Raw genomic sequence first — 16,675 nt, 5'->3', positions numbered from 1 at the left:
TAGGACCTGTGCCATTGTCATTCAGTAGCAGTTGCTCTAATTACCTGCTGTTAGGTTCCCACTTCAGTGATCCTTAGTTAGAAGCAGTGACAGTAGAAGTGGGGAGGAGTCGGCTACCCAGGATGGAAGCTGATACCGTTGCTCGCCCGCTCCAGCCTGGCCGAGAACATGAAGCCCGGGGAACCAGATTTAGGTGCTTGACTTTCCTCCCGGGCGGATTCGTCAGCTGGCTGGCATTCCCGCAGCTGAGCCAGCCGCTCCTGGGTCTGGTGGTGCATTCCAGGCGTTCACTCTCAACCCGGATGCCAGCACATGCCTGCTATTTATAGGGGAAAAATGCCACATTATTTTATCTGTTGGTTCTGGCGTTTTGTAAGTGTGGGTGCCGAGGCTGAGGGAAGTTCTGCCTTTCGATCGATTTTCATCTCTTAGTGGTGAATGACCTCCACGTGGGTGGAATGCGCAGATGTTATAGAAGTCGGTCCTTTCTCTAGCCCTGTCATGCAGGACAGGGTCACAGTTCCTGCACTGGCTGGCTTGGGGGTTGTGCCAGGAGAAGCGGTGAATGAGGGTGTCACATATTCCCACTGATGCTTTTTGCCTGATGTAGCTTCTTTTCCTTGAGGCAAAATTGTGCAGGTGTAAGCGCTGGGAGCTTGTGGGCAATCTGAGGGACAGACAGTACCCCACCTCCCCAACCCCTGCCTCGTGAATCATTTCACGACCCTACTTGTTCGGTGTGCTAGAATTTCCCGTGGGTTTCCCAGCAGGTGCCCCAGTGAGACGCGCCCTGACCAGGCAGAGGTGTCCAGAACTGAGTGTGCATTCCCAGCTCAGCAGGAGCTGACCTGTGAAGTGGTGGATGGTGTGTTTTCTCTTAGCGTCCGGGAATCCACGGACCCCCTGCGTGTCAGTCCTAGCCTGCAGTGGGTTTGAGAGGCCCCGGCGCCCTGCCCTCACTGCCCTGGGTCCTTGAGTGGTAGGGGCCTGAGAGGCGCTAATTTAATTCACTGTCACCCTTGCTCATTTGTTATAAATTTTTATAGCCCTTTCCTATATAAAGCAAGGTCCTGTTCTTTCCTGGACGAGCTGGTAAGCGCACAACTCTCTGCCTTTGAGCTTCTAGGCCAGGGGTCCCCAACCCCCGGGTGTGGACTGACACCATCCACGCCTGTTAGGAACGGGGCTGCACAGCAGGTGGTGAGTGGCGGGCAAGCGAGCAGAGCTTCATCTGTGTCTGTAGCTGCTCCGCAGCGCCAGCATCACTGCCTCAGCTCTACCTCAGATCATCAGGTATTAGATTCTCATAGGAGCACTGGCCCTTGGGGACCGGTGTTCTAGGCCACAGATGTGCCCGTGCCGGCCCACCCAGCTCACAGGTGTGGGAACGTCCATTTAGCAAGACCAGGGGGAGTGTGTGGCTAAATCAGCGCTCTTGCAACCAACTCAGTGCACATCTATTAGGAAGGGCCATATTGTCACTTGAAATTCTGATTTAAGCTTTAAACCAGCAAGTAACAAGCTCTTTCAATAATCAAACTGCTCGTCTCACATGGAAGCCGGCCCTTTCTGACTGACGGAGCTCGGCTCTGCGGGTGAGTAACATCTGTTCCCTTTCTAGTTTCTCCTGTGCTTAAAGTAGCGGGCAGGTCCGTGTAAACGTGGTCCTTTCTGTTGGGGATGGATGGTGATCTCTCTGCAGGATGCTGGTGTGACTGAATTAGGCTTTAAGGATGCAACTGTGAGGAGGGCCAACCCATGACGTCACTGTCTCAAGTCTTTTCAAGGGACAAGAGGTATGGATGGGAGAGTTCATATTTTGGGTATGTCTGCTCTTTTGAAATCAAAATTCAAAGAAAAAGTTTGCCTTGAAGTCTTTCCTCATACCTGACTTTGTCCTTGAAGTGTTTCAGGTTCCCTGATTGCTGAAGTGTGCCCGCACCCTTGCAGAACTTCTTCCCTTCTTCATGTTCCCATTTAAACCCAAGCTAAATCCAAGGTATTGGATTCGAAAAATACCTTTCCATATCATTTTGCATCTTCTTTGACATTTTACTTGTATAAAATTGGGCAAATGGATTTATCCTTGGTTATAGCTGCTATAATGCCTTAAAGAATCAAAATAATGAAAACAAAACAAAACAAAAGGTATGTCTGAAAAGTCTGGAAATTAAAAGATTCATTTGGAGGCCAGTTTAAAATGGCTCCAGTACAAATTCTACTCACATGGGCCACCTGCCTGGGGACCCAGGGTGTTTGTGAAGGAATAGGGGTGTCTGTATTTCAACTTCTGGACGTAATATTAATGATATTAATTCAGGCAATGCTTGTTGAGTGCCAGTTGGCCGGAGACAGGGATCCATTCATGAAGAAGAAACAGCCCCTGCTCGTGTGAGCTATACTTTTTGTTCTCTAGTTTTTTTAAAAAAAAGACTTAAGTTAAACAGGAAGCATAAAATGTTTTTCTGTCCAGAGCCAGCGAGGTGAAAGGAAATGCTCAGCTGTTCTTTTACGAAATCCAAATGGGCTTCCTGGAGGGAGGGAGGATTAGGGACTGGTGGGGAGAGAGGCTCTGGGCAGGGGGCCCGGGCGGCCTGGCCTCCATGAGAAAGGGTGTATGGGACAAACAAGATGGCAGGTCCCATCAGCCTGAGATGGGAAAGTGGAACAGCCTCAGGAATTCTGGCAAAGGGCTTCTCCAAGTAAGTGAAACCTAGTGCTGGACATTGTGGGTAGAAGGGAAAACTGCCATTCCTGGGACCTCGGTCCCGCGACACCTGCACATCAGCACTTCTGCCAGTTTTATATTTGGGAAATGTTTGCCACTTTCACATGAGCTTGAGCTGGGTACCCGCCAAGCCCCCAGGGAATGCCCGGTTCCTCTGAGCCCACATTTCCCGTTTGTCCTGCAGTGAGGGGCAGCTGCAAACAGTGCAGCAGCCCGCCTGCTGTTTGTGGTGCACACACCAGCAGCTACCCGGTGGTGGTCTGGGCGAGACCCCGCTCTGCAGCTAGGCTGCACCCCCTCTCCTTATGCTTTCAAATCGGCCGTCAGCTGTGAGCCCAGCATCCTGCCCTGGACCCCTGGCCCATGGGACCGTTGCGAGAGACTCATGGATCTCAGGGATAGTGGCACAGACGGCTCAGTAAACCCATTTTGGCTTTGTTGGAACTTGTAGAATGCTAAGCATCGAATTTTAGATCTTTCCCCTTACCCATTCTGTGGGTTATAAGTTGTGATTCTTGTCGGGGAGCAGGTCCCTGAGCCTTTGCTAGTGAGGACAGCAGCTGTAGTGGTGTGCGTGGAAGTGGAGCCCTTCTTCTGTGACACCAAAGGAGTGCGGTTGTACAGCGTCATCTTCACGTCTGAACCGAAGCCTGATGGCATCAGCCCCCAGAGCACACGCTCGTAGACTGCTGGCTCTCGAGCGTGTCCCAGCACGCCAGTGAGTGATTAACTGCTTCCTCGGGGCACCGGTCTGGCAGGTCAGAGGGGAGGCCTTCCCATACCCAGGGTTGTGCAGGACCACTGACAGGGCCTCTCAGGCCCCTGGGAGGGACCGGAGTGAGGATGCTTTGGACCTTTAGAAGCCCTGACGACAGACCCAGTGCCCTTCCCTTGGACAGCCCAGTGCAATGAGCAGGACATTGTATGGCCTGCTCTGTGCTCCGCCCTGGCGATGGTGACGGGCTCATCACATGTTCTGCCATGAGTTGTCACCTCCGGTGCAGAAGCGGAGTGGTTCTGCGTGGCCCCGGCTACAGGAGCGAGGCAGTGGGGTCGTTCGTGTCAGCGGGTCTGGTCGCCGGTCAGGGAACTGCCAGGCAGCCTCCTCCGACTACAGTCTGCCGCCCGTGGTGAGGCTCTAGCAGCCTTCGGCACCAGGTTGGCCATCCCACAGGTGTGCCCGCACACTTCTCCCCAGCTCTAGGGCAGCCGGGTTCAGGTCACAGGGATGTTCCTTTTTAGGAGCGGAGTGGGGCTTCGTTATTTCGTTGGCAAGGAGTCCTTGAGTGGTGGGACGTGCTTCCATATTCGCGAGGGTTTAAATCCCCAGAGGAGAAGTATGGTGGGCGGTGCAGCGGTCCTTGTTTAACGGTGCTGGAGGTGGGGCCGTCTCCTGAGGTGCGGATGGAGCCCGCAGGTCCCAAGGGTGCTCTGCCCAGTGATGGAGCTTGTGAGCTGACAAGCAGTTCTTGCCAGGCTGCAGGAGGGTGGGTCTGTCATGGCCTTTCCTTCCTTCCTTCCACATTACACAGAGTTCATTCTGAAGACACAACTTGGAGATCTGAAAACATGGTGAAGAGCGTGGACTGGCCGCTTTACGTATGTTCACTCAGCACTTATTGATGCTCCTCAGTGCCAGACACCTCGGCACCTGCAGGATCCCATTTAGGAAGATGGCCGCGTCCAACATGGCACTGCAGCGTGGAGCCAGGCGGTACCTGAAGAGTTGTGGATACTGGAGGTGGAGTGATTAACTTTCCGTGGGCTGCCAGAAGGTCTCACACGTGGGGACCTTTGAGATGGGCCGGAAAGGCAAGTGCGTGGAAATGGTGCCTTCTTAGCAGGAGGCCGTGATGCCTGTGGCTGGGGAGACCGCAAGCCATTTTGTAATATTTTGTTCCAGTTCTTCAGTGGCTCTCCTATAGGCTTTTCTTACTTTGTTTGGTGGAGGACGTCCCTTTGCTGGCTGTATATGTATAAGTCTAAACTTCCTGCCTTATTAGTTTGGATCGTTGTGGTGTGATAGAATCCCTAAGAAGGCATTTTTATCGCATAATCATCATTATTTTGTGGTTAAATAACCTGCAAGTATGGTGAGTTATGACGTCAGTAGTTTTGAGGCCGTTAATATTGAAAACATGTGGACAGCATGAAGTTAAACACGTGCCATGCTTTAGAAACATTTGTTCTGTGGTCTAAATTAGGGACCTGAGTTGGTAACAACCTTCATATTCAAATCCAAAATGGGGATAATGAAATTTTATGGTTTCTTGTTTCTGTTGAGAATTGGCCTCAAGCACAGTCTTGTGTAAATAACAGTTTGTGTGTAGGCCAGTGCTAAGGGCAGGGAGTCCATCGATCTTGTCATCCGTAGTGATGAGGAATTTAGACTTTACTAGATTTGGCAGGAAATCCTGAGTGGCAAATTGAAAGAATGTTTCAGGAAATACTGGAATCTGGCGAAATTAATAGGTTTGGCTTATGATTTCCTAAGATTCCCCCAAAGCTAGTAGTTGAGATGAGACAGTTGTAGAAATTCCGTCATGCTGCCCCAGGTCCCCATTTTAAGGCGCAGACTTCACTTGGATGTAAAATGTTCCATGTTTAAGTCCTGGTGGCTGATGACACTGTAGTGACCACCCTCTACACTGAAGCAATGAGGTTGTGCTTCTCAGGTAACGTCAGCACTGGGTGCGTCTCCTGCAGGAAGAGAGAACTGAACCCCCTGTGCACGCACATGCGCAGACACACACCACGTGCGCAGATACACACCACGTGTGCACACACACGCTAGGTGTCCCCTGTTCTCACCGTTTCTAGATGCTTGAGGTGTGCAGTGATCTCAATGCTGAGATCTCCTGTATTGTCTCACAGCAGTTTCATCGTTCATGATTTCTGCTTTGCCTGTGCTTTGTAGAGTTTTCAGATACTGGCAGACTTTCCAGCATCCTTGAACTTCAGCTTTTGTAAGAAACCAATATCGAGAATGTGTAGGAAAAGCTGCAAGCCAACAATTTGATTGAGAAAACCCATAATATATGGCCTGGTCCTGAGTGCAAGTTTATGTTTTTCCTTTTCCCCAAGTTTTGGTATCGCTGATCTCTAACTGGCCAAGAGTAAATTGTGCTTGGTGAAATCATAGGCAACCCCCCCGCATGAACTTAAATGGTTCTTTTTCCTTTAATATATCTGTTTAGTTCGTATGAGATAATAGAATCGAGAAAAGTGTTTTTGAAAGAAATCCATCTCTGTAGTTTTGGAGAAATAAATATATATATTTTTTCTGGATAGTTACTTTAAAAAGAAAAAGAAAGCCAGTACTCTAAAAATGTATATAATCAAGAGGCTGTTCATTATAATGAGATAAGATTTAGAGTATTAAAGTTGAAACTCTCTATATTTGATTTTAGGTTTTGGGGGAGAGTGTCTATATGTGTGTCTGTGTGTGTGTGTGTGCATGTGTGCACATTTCTGTGTTCTCCACACCACAGAGCTCTGGAAATGTGTTGAGCACTCAGTATTTTCTTAAATCACGTTGGTTGACATTTCCATGACCATGTTCGTGATTAATGTTGTTGTCACGTGATACGAGATTTGGGTCCTAAATTTAGGTTCAACAGAAAATTACCACAGACATTCTCTAAGTAGTTTTACTTAGCATTTGTGGAAACAGAATCATGGCCCCCAAAGATATCCATGACTAGATCCCCAGAACCTGTGAGTGCTACCCGGCTGGGCAGAAGAGACTTTGCAGACACGACTGATTTAAGGGTCTTGAGATGGGGAGATGGTCTGGGGTCATTCGGTGGCCCAGTGTCATCACAGGGCCCTGATGAGAGGGAGAAGGGTCACAGTTAGAGAAGGAGCCATGACGTGAGCAGAGGATGGGTGACGTAGGAGCCTGGAAAAGCTGGAAAGGACAAGGGAAGGGCTCTTGGAGCCTCACGAGGAAGCAGCCCTGCCCGAACCTTGAGCTCAGCCAGCGAGACATCTGAGCTTCAGAGCGAAAATTGAGTAACAGTGTGACGATTTGTTAGAGCAGCAGTAGGACCTGGATGCAGGGTTTCTGTTCTTTTCCTCCAGGTCTTTTCAAAATGGCTACATTATATCAGCTTTCACAGTGCCCTGAGTTATAACTAGAGGTGGTTTCTAGGACAGGCATTTAAACTACGGTGGAAAAGAGAATTGGACAGAAACAGATCTTCTTTGGATGTATTAAAACAGTGGGTCTTTTAAAAAAGGACATTTCGGTCACAGTGTGATCTCGTTAATAACATGTGTAGTGTTGGAAATAATTCTCCACTCTCTCAGGGAGACTAGGCTTTTATGCGTTGGGTATTAAAATAAAACTTGAAAGCACATGAGAGATAGAAGTCCTGAATCATGTTAATCCATGTTTGAGTGTGGGATACAGAATTCACCCAATTTACTATTTGAAACAATAAAATTGCATAATTTGTTGAATTTTTTAATGTACTTTGTAATAAATAATGTTCACATGAATTTTGTGCATAATAGTTGACATGTCAGAACTTGAATGTGACCATCAGATGTTTCCCAGGCGGACTGGTGGTGGCAGGGCATTTCTGGGAAGGTCATTCTGCATGTTTTCGAGGTGTGAGGTAAGTTCTTGGCTCATGGCCACGGAACTCGCTGTCTTTATACATCAGCACTGTTAAGTCTCCACAGCCTGTCTGGTGGGGCTGGTCGCCACCACAGTCGTTGTAGGATGCGAAGTGCGGTTAGACAGGTGACACGGTGTTGCCCCTTCCCACAAGAGAGACTCAGCGCTCTGGTTCTCGGTAGATTTGTCTTTTCCAACCCTGGCCTGCCCTCCAGGGAATCCCAGTCACGTCTTGTTGTGACTCCCTGAAGTTCCCTGGCTCACTGAGAAACAACGTGTGGTCCTGTGCTGCGTGTCAGGGCTGCTGTGGTGGTGTCACGGTTGTAGGAAACAGGAGCGAGCGCATGATGCGGGGGTTAGTACAAAACGCCGAAGCCCTTCTGGGGACTCCTGCAGGAGGAGAAATGTAACGCAAGGGCCCAAGAGCTCAGCTGACCTTGAGAGCCTGTTGGGATGTGTCCAGAGCATACAGACCTGACGTCTGTGTGCTGGGAACAATCCTGAGCCCTGTGTCCTGCTGGACAGGATGGCTGAAAAGTCCCTCAGCCTTTTCTCGCTGCAAAAACTCTGCCTTCCCATGTGCGCTCAGTAAGAGGCCTGGTGCCCGTGGACCTGGGGCCAGCCCAGGCCCTCCAGATCCACCTCTGTGCGTGGCAAGCTGAGCTGCTCACCCCACCCATCAGTGGGAGCAAATGCTTGCCAACCAAACTCTGCTCACGCATCTCCCCTTCCTGGCACCTGAGCTCAGAGCCAGCATTTGGCCGTTTTAGTCCCCGCCGGGACAAGCTGGCCCGTGGTGAACTTTCTCTGACTGGCCTCTGGCCAGGCCACCTCCATCCCACTCCAGGTCCCTGTTCGTAAAAGGCACACTCTCTGCCCCCACGAGATGCAGGCGGACTGGGGGCCCGCTGTTCTCTCTCCCTGCTGCAGCCAGCTCCTCCATACCCGCTGTAGTTTAAACGTGGGAGTTCCTGAGTAAAGACTGCAAAAAGACTTGAGTGCATTTCTGTTTTCCTCATGTGCATTTCGACATCTAAAATGGGAATGGTGATTTTTGAAGCATGGGTGCATTTTTAAACTATAGTTGAATGTTGTAAACTTTAATGTAGCTTCATTTTAGATTTCTTGCCTGATTAGCTGGAAATTTATTGATTCTGTGGATTGGTGATAATGACTTATGACTTTTTTCTGTGAAGTTATCAAAGCCTTATAATTTAAAACGCGTGTAGTTGTGTAGAGCAGGTGATTGGCTGGAAGAAAGCCAGCCTTTTGGTTTTCTATTAACCACACACGAGGAAGTAAAAGTGGGCGTAGACAGAGGTGAATCATCCAGGTCATGCGGGGCGGGGCGCCTGGAGGTTTAGCGGTTCCCCAGCAGTGTGTTTGCCCATGTGGGTGGGTCATGTGCCATAACTCTTGGCAGAGCTGGCTGCCGATGCGCACAGTTCATCGCCCAGGAAGGTCATACCTGCGTGAGAGAGCTTGTTTCTGGTGAGCCTCGGAAAACATTGGTCCAGTCTGATCGACCCTGCTGCCGCTGGGGCTCGGGTAAAGGACTGGCTGCCCCCTGTGCTGGCTGTTTGCTTGTCAGCACCCGCATCCTTTCTGTGGACTTCCCGGGCAGCTGTCACTTAAGGGGGTCCCATGCGTGAAAGCACCTTCAGAGTTGAGGAGCTGGGGCTGCAGCCATGGTCATGACAGCACTTCTCTGAGACTGGAAAGGAAGCAAAACGGAGATTGTTCCAAAACGTACCTGTGAGATCATCTCACTGTTCTGATGAAAGCGTAGTCAGAGGGTGCAGGAAGAGGACCCGGGAGAAGTCCTGTCGTCAGCTAGGGTTCTGGGCGTGGACTACCGTGGCCAGGCGGGTTGCTGGGGGCCTTCCTACACAGAGGGCCAGCTCAGGCTTCTGTAACAGGGTGCCCTAGACTGGCCTTAACCAACAGACATTCACATCTCATGGCCTGGAGGCTGGACGTCGGAGGTCAAGGCGCCAGCAGGGTCATCTTCTCCTGCATCCTCACCTGGAAGGGGCGAAGGGGCGAAGGGGCTCTCTGGGTCTCTTTACAAGGACAGTAATTCCATCGCGAGGGCTGCACCCTCACAGCCTCATCACCTCCCAGAGGCCCTACCTCCTGACACCACGACGTGGGGGTTACAGTGTCATCCCATGAATCTGGGAGACACACACATTCAGTCCACAGCACAGGGCGTCTGCCCCCTGGTGGCTGAGCAGGGAAGATGTGGCCCTGTGGCTCCGGCTCCATCAGGCCCTCAGGTGACACAACGGTCAAACCAGGTCCTCCCCACACGCACAGCACTTTAGGGACAGACTCTGTGAACCCACACTGCTCCCCATGCCGCCCTCCCTTTGCCTGTCGCTCATTCCCACAGTTTGGATTGACCAGAGGTGTCCTGATGTGTCTAGAGTGCTCCTGTTGGTCCAGCTGCCCAGGCGTGTACACGAGACGCTCCAAACCCTTCTAAAACCTTGGTGTGAGCCCTTACGTGCTCATGTCTCCACACCTTTGACCAGCTGGACTCCACCTGTCCCCTGTGCGGAGCCTGGCAGTCTGGCTCAGTTGCCATCTTCCTCTTGTCCCACATGTCGTGGGAGATGGCCTAGGCCCGTGCCAGACAGAAATGATATTCCTGAAAAAGCCTGACTCTGGTACCCCACTTAAAGTTCTTAAATGTTTGATATTCTTGCGCACACCACCAAATTAGAATCCTGGTCACTGTGCATTACTTCAACGTGCAGCCCTGAGCCTGGGCTCTAAGCAGCACTCCCAGGTTCTCTGAGGAACCAAAAAAGCCACAGTAGAAGTTGTCACGACTGAAGCCATGAAGCTGGCATCGCTTATCTAGACTTCAGTACCCACGGCGGTGCCGGTTGACGCCGACGCTCAGAGGATGCTAATTTAATGACCCTTCCAGGGGTTTGCCTGTCTGTGGGGTGTGGCGAGCCCCTTCTCCACCTGCAGGATAGAATTAACTGACAGGAATTTTATGGATTTATGTTCTTTTATGGATTTATGCTGGAGAAGTTCAGAGTACTTGTAATGAAAGGTGTTTGTTTCTATTCAAATTCCATATTCGGATTCTAATGATATACAAACCATTCCTATGTCTGTAAACGCTTCAGCCTGATTTGGGTGGGATCAGAAGCTAATTATGCTGAAATTATCTTGCATGTTTATTTTGGTGATGGTGATAAGGGATGTAGTTAGAAGTAACTGCTTGTCTGAGGACTGCTTTGCCTCATTTTTGGTAGACACTGGGCATTTCTTTGGCCTTTCCTCTGCCTGAAGGCAAAGGCAGAACATTTCAGTGACTCTGGTGTCTTCTCCCTTTGCTGTGGAACACGTGTTCTGTGGGTTCTAAAAGCTCAGACCAAGTGGTCCTTGATAATCTCTTGTCTAGTCACATAAATGCTACTTAATAAAAGCTGTGTTGTAGATGCTTGAAGCTGAAAACTCCTTTTATTATAAAGCAGAGAGATGAATAATAAGTGTTTTGTGGTAGGGACTTTAAAAATGATTTTAGCCTTTTCCCTGAAATGAAATAACTAATTGTTTATGGGATTATTCATCTATTCAAAGAGAAAAAGGAACTAGATCATTTTATATACACAAGTGAAATTTTAAAAAATGGGTGAGTCTGAATTCATCTGATTTATAGGAGGAGTAGTTTTCAGTTCGAGTATTTAGTAGACTGTATTTAGGTTAATTTACCAGTGTTTCTTACCATTTCTTTAAATTTTAGCTTGCATTTTATGCTAAAAATCTGTGTTGTTTTGAAACTCATGACTTATCTTTCTTCAGTATTCTTAAGCAGCACAGATGTGGCAGGCAGATGGAGGGGCAGTGAGGAGGCGGGCCCTGGCTGGCATCGACAGTGACTGTGGGCCCACAGCTCTCGGACGAGGGGTTTGATTCGGTGACTTGGGCAGTGTCCTTAGCCCATTTCAGGTCGACATCCACCTTGGCCTTGATCACCCATTTTCTTTACCGACCTCCTGATTCGCAGTCCACTGGTTGGCGATGAGTGGCCCACAGATTCACCATTCCTTCCTTTACCGTAAAGCTGGTCAAGAGGTTGTGCTTTGGCGTGATTTTATCTGTTCTTGACCTCTAACTTGTTCCCTGTGGTTTCCCCCTGATCTTTATCATGGGGTTTGATTTGTGGTTAGGAAGAGACGGCTCACCGGATTTGTGTGCGAGTATCACACAGGTAGAAGAGAGTCACACTTGAATGAGTTGACATTTCTGTAAACTCCTTCAACTTCTGATTTTGCTGGGTATTGCGTTCAAACAGGATGTCTTAGTAAGTCCTTCGCCCTCTGTGCCTGGCTGGCTCATTTCTAACCATTTTAGTGAAGAGCCTCTGTGTTGGATTTAAGGTTAGAGGCTCCTGTCCCCCAAACGAGGAGGTGGCATTTGTTCTGTCCCCTACAAGGAGAGGTGGGGTTCTGGCTCTCTGACCCCAGCTCACACCCTGGGAGGCTGTGGTTTGAAGCGCCTCTTCGGCTGACTGTTCTTTCTTTGCTTATTTTGTTTCTAGTCTCCTGGTGCCACAAGGCCTTGGTCACTTCAGTTTAGGAAGCAGGCATGGGGGACTCACATTTGTCTGATGCAGAAAGTTCCATGGCCCGTAGTGGGGTTTTCCTTACTTGTGACAGAAAGACGATACACACCGGCTTTCATTTTGTCAGTGGTGGTTAAACGTAAACTGCGAGCTCACTCGTGGTGTCAGAGGTGCTTACACCCCTCCTGGCCTGGCATAGACGTCTCGCTCAGCTTCATGTGAAGGCTGACTTTGTTCTCACACCAAAGAGAATGAAGAGCATCAGCTTCCATGGCGTGGGCATTTTTTGAAGCCGCATGCCCTTGTTCCTTTGGATTTGAGGAATGAGTGACTCAGAGGATGTGTGACCACTGTGGCCCTAGGGGTGCTGGACAGGAGGGGTTATCCAGCACGGTGGAGAGAGGCAGGAGGGGACGAGGGACCCTGGGCTGGCTTTCTGTCGATTGATTCCATGTGGGGTCTGAGTGGGATTGCGGTTCGTCACCCACAGAAAGTATGTGTCCTACTAGTGTGTGCTGTGTGGGGATGGCCATTTGGATGAGGGAAAGTCCGTATTGGAGTCCTTTATTGGTAGAGAGCTTGAACCAAAGGGTTGGTGCTCAGCTGGGGCAGAGCAGGACAGTGACGGGGCGGAGGAGGGCGCGTGTGGACGGAGGCTGCACCTCCTCAAGTAACACTGCTCCCGTGCTCCCCATCTTCCTTTTGTGTGAGAACTAAGCTCTTTTCTCTGTTGGTTTATCGGGCAGCTTTGAGTCCTGGTTTGAAAGGACATGGGGCAGTTTTCCTCGGGTGACTGGTCATCAGGCCAACTTCTTCCAGCCCGGACTTGGCAGTGGCTGCTAACAGTGTCCAGAGGAGGACGCCGGCCATGGTCCTGAGTGGTGACGTAGGTGGAGCCTTCGTGGTGCTTGGCTCCATCAGCAGCCCTGCAGCACTGCGGGGCGGGGGTGGGGGCCCACATTCCGCCCCAACGCCTCGGTTCTCCCCTATTTCCACATACAAAAAGGAGAGAAATTGGGGTCAGTCAGTACCTTGTGGGTGTAAGTTCTGCCCTCATGTCATCCCAGCTGTTGTCAGTAATATAATTTATACTCTTCTAACCTTAGGCTCATTTGATATAAAAATATGAAGGGACAGAAATAGTTCAAGGACATTTTTACAGACTTACATAATTATGACCGGGCCTAGTTTTATGATGTCTCATGTATTAGGAGTAAATCATGAAACAAACCCATTTAACCAGTTTAAAATGTCTTCACTATTCGCAGTTTCTGGCAAGCATTGGTTATCGGCTGACACATAGTGAAACGTATAGCATTAATTAAGTAGTGTTTCTTGTCTCTGCGTCCCTGTCACTTGGTGTCCCCCACCCACATTCCATGTGTGGCCCAGGCAGGAGCGGGCACAGGCCTCAGGGCCACAAAGGAGCCTGCAGGCAGCTCTGGGGAAGTGACTGGTATGGGACAGCGTCATGTGCTGTTTGCTTGTCTGCGTGTGCACTTCACGTGCTTTACTCACGTCCTCCGCCAGTTGGTGAACTTGTCACGGGTGGCTCCTGTATCTCTATCAGTTGCTGGTGATGCTCACTCCTGAATGTAGGGGCCCGAGCATGAGCTGGCGCTGATGCAGGTGGGCACCACCGCGGACCCCCAGAGGAACTCGGGCACCCTCAGGTCTCATTGTGTTGGTGGTTCAGAGTGTGAGGCTTCTTCCCACCTGGATTTTAATCCTCTTCCAAGCAGAAACTGTCTCGTTTGCCTTTATATCGCCTAAAGGATAGGATTTGTAACATTCGAACAAATATCTATAGAGTAAACGGGTGAGTAAGTGGTTTGTCTCATAAGGAGGAAAGTTCAGTACCAACCATAGCACGATGGCTTGTTAAATATTTACATTAATGTAATGAATTTCATTTAAAAACAGCAAGGTTATTTTGTTTGTGATCATTTTCATAACTCTATAGTTTTTATATTGTGGTGGAGAAGGTGTTATCCCTTCTGACAGATAGGGCAGCTGAGGAAAGAGACGTGACCTGTGTGTCGAGTGCACGCAGCCTTGAGTCTTGCCTCTGAGCCCTCAGCATAGTGGCTTTCATCATCATCATAACAATAAGCTTCCCCTTCTGATCAGTGCCGCATAGTTAGTTAACTTAAGAAGTCAAAAAATGACTGCTTTCAGAGTTCTGATTCTTACACAAATATAAGTAGTTATTTAAAAGTTTATATCCTGACGCACTGAACAAGCCTGATTCTGTCTGATCTCGGAAGCTAAGCAGGGTCGGGCCTGGTTAGTACTTGGATGGGAGACCACCTAGGAAGACCAGGTGCTGTAGGCGTAAAAAGTAAAAAATAAAGGACTGTAAGCTGACAAGGTCCTTGCAATCTGTGAGGTCAACCAAGGGTTACCTCGCCGAAATACATACATACATACATACATACATACATACATACATACATACATACATACATACATAAAAGTTTATATCCTGCCTCATTGTAAGAAAGAGCCAAGGTAGATGCTAAATTATTCCATTACTCACTTTTCTTGGTATGGGCTCATGGGACACGCCTGCCACCCCCAACGGGGCTGTGGTGCTGGATGTTGGGGATGGCACAGTCCCTCTGCCAAAGGCCCTTTGACTTTGCAGCAGAAAGTGGCCTTGTTGCATTTACTCCAGTGATCACATGCTTCAGAAAGCATTCAGTGAGTCCTACGTATGTGCCAGGCCCTGGGTTGACCGGGGGGCTCAAGAGTGAACGACGGACTCGTCTCACGATTGTACCTCTGGTGGGGAGACTGAGGGAGACCCCCAAATGCCATGCAGTGCGGCTGCATGGCGGACACTGAGCGCGGGCTTCCTTTCTCTGGCACACACGGTGCTTAGGCCCCGAGCACTGTGGGCGCCTGCACCATGGCCCTTCGAGTCTGCGGAGGCAGGGTGAAAAGTGGAGCGCAAGGACTTGCCCGGCGTTTGGCCGGCGAGGCAGAGGTTGGTGTCATCTTAGGTTCTTGCCCCAGGATGGGAGCTCACGGGGCTCCTGACCTTGCTGGTGAGGGATGGAGGTGGGGGCAGGCAGGGGCCTCCCCTGAGGAGGGGGTCCCCAGTTGAGACTCCAGGAGACGGTGGGCTTTCCGTGAGCAGCAATGGTCACACAAGATGAAGAAAAACATTCATGGCCGTATATTGAGAGTATTGATAAAATGCAGTTCCTTGCTAAAGGTATACTTCACATTCTCATGTTTCCATATTATTTACTCAATTGGAAAAACTTTTAAAATATGCATTACAAATTTAAGATCTGAGGAGTGCCTGGGTGACTAGGTGCTGCATTTGTGTGTATCTGAATATAAGAAAATGGTTCTATGGATTATCAGTAAAATATGACACCCTTTGTATGGCTGTAATCTGAGTTCCTGTTGGTTCAACGACAGATGTTATCATACCACAATATTCTTATCTTCTACAAGGAAATCCTGAAAAACCGAAACCCTGAACAGACACACATACACACCCTGCAAACAACCCAAACGCCCATCAGTATGAAACGGAGAATGGCGGAATGTTCACGTGTGGAACACTCTGTGCAGTGAAAACCAAACAAACCAGCATGAATGTTTTTCTTCGTCTTGTGTGACCATCGTGTTCGTTCTTCACTTCAAAGGTAGAGTGATGTTTGAATACAGTTTTCCATCTCTTCTTTTAGGTGGGCACATAGTTCGTCACTGAAATGTAAAAATTTATTGCACGAAAGTTTCAGCATTTGTGGGACCTAGTCTTGCTCTCACTCCATTGTTGAGGACCCAGCTCAGGTACTTCCTGTGGGTGACTTCGTGACCTCCCACTCAAGGCCCGTTGGCACGGAGGGGTTAACACTGAGCGGGTTTCCGAGGAGGGTCCCGCTCCATTGTCGTGATGTTCGGGATGCCGGCGAGGCGGATGTGATGTAGGACGTGATGGTTTCTTTCTGTTTATCCCTGAATTTTTCCTTGAGAATATTTTATCCTGATATTTCCCATCTTTCTATCTCATGGGCTTAGTGCTTTTATCTATTTATAAGGTAAATGGATGAAAAGGCAAATTTTATTCAGTCACCAGCATGACTTTAGGTGCAAAGCTCAAATCAATAGGGATTTGTTAGCTTCTATGGAAATTAATGGTATTTTTTTTTAAAAAAAAATCTGAGTGTTATTTGTCCTGCAAGTGAGTAACTGTCTGGTGGTTCTGGAGAAAAAATACAGCAGGGGTGAGTGTGAGAGGTTGGCTTACAAATTATACCAATGAGGAAAAATGCCTACGTCGACTGTGGTAAGTGTAGCTAATTAGTTTGGTTTTAGTGACGAAATGCACGGAATCCATGTTGCGGTGTTGACTTTGACAAGTGAAAGGTAGGCTTGAACACTTCGTTCAGCTCAAGCCTAACCATCCCTCCACGGTTTGTGCGGGCCCCCCCGGAAGCACAGGGCGGGGACTCGAGGGAGGCTGTGGGTCCTGGCTGGCCAGGAGGCAGCGCCTTCCAGCTGCTCAGGCCCTCCCGTGAGATCTCCCCTTCTTCCAACACTGCAGGTGAACGTGGGAGCGTCAGACGTTCCACGATCCGGAGAGCAGGCGCTAGTTCCGGTCACTGGGCCCCCAGAGTGGGATGGCGAGGGCTGGGCTCCAAAGGCCGCGAGCCTTTGCTCCGGAGATGGGGTTTCGGGAAGGTGTCCTGTCCAGATGAGGTTGGGCAGGAGGAGG

The 16,675-nt window shown here is 49.4% G+C and overlaps 1 protein-coding gene and 1 long non-coding RNA gene across 9 annotated transcripts in view; both read left to right on the top strand.

Moving 5' to 3' along the window:
- LOC107196173 overlaps positions 1-10,297 on the top strand; it is a 12,378-nt gene extending 2,081 nt beyond the window's left edge. The window contains exons 2-6 of one of the 2 annotated variants that reach the window (XR_001517537.2): positions 1,501-1,595; positions 1,703-1,796; positions 1,906-1,999; positions 3,258-3,446; positions 4,261-10,297. This is a non-coding gene — a long non-coding RNA (uncharacterized LOC107196173). Of the gene's footprint in view, positions 1-1,500; positions 1,596-1,702; positions 1,797-1,905; positions 2,000-3,257; positions 3,487-4,260 lie in introns of both variants that reach the window. The other variant, XR_003048440.1, reaches the window with a different exon arrangement.
- DIP2C (disco interacting protein 2 homolog C) overlaps positions 1-16,675 on the top strand; it is a 204,834-nt gene that overhangs the window by 41,892 nt on the left and 146,267 nt on the right. The gene's annotated exons all lie outside the window — the stretch shown is intronic.

The sequence above is a fragment of the Pteropus alecto genome, unplaced genomic scaffold (assembly GCF_000325575.1).
Source record: "Pteropus alecto unplaced genomic scaffold, ASM32557v1 scaffold108, whole genome shotgun sequence".
Classification (NCBI taxonomy): domain Eukaryota; kingdom Metazoa; phylum Chordata; class Mammalia; order Chiroptera; family Pteropodidae; genus Pteropus; species Pteropus alecto.
Note: the sequence above shows the minus strand (reverse complement) of the source record. Positions and strands in the feature narration are given on the sequence as shown.